Source organism: Penaeus monodon, chromosome 25, assembly GCF_015228065.2.
Source record: "Penaeus monodon isolate SGIC_2016 chromosome 25, NSTDA_Pmon_1, whole genome shotgun sequence".
NCBI lineage: Eukaryota > Metazoa > Arthropoda > Malacostraca > Decapoda > Penaeidae > Penaeus > Penaeus monodon.
In genome coordinates, this window is record NC_051410.1 from 38,031,271 (window position 1) to 38,031,651 (window position 381).

Genomic DNA, 381 nt, shown 5'->3' on the forward strand with positions numbered 1-381 from the left:
GCAGCTCTTTGAGACTAACGTGTGTCGTCTGTTACTTATGCAGTCGTACTGCGCTTCAGAAATTTCGCCTCCGCATGCCGTCTTTTAGATATGCAAATATTTTATGAAGCACCCGTCTGTTCAATACTCTCTCTCTCTCTGCCTCTGGGGTATGTGTAAGATTATCTAGGCTTTAGTGGCAATGAAATCTGATTTTGATATTTTCAAAATAGTGTGAAATAGAGCACGATGCAGCCAGAGCTTGAATCCAGATACAGTCCTGGTCGGGTGAAGTGTATATGCCCCGAGTTTATCTAAGGAATTCTTTGCAGGATGAAGTCCTTTTGACATCATGACTAATTAATATTGCAGCCTCAGTATCCTTGAGATTGAATTGCTAGC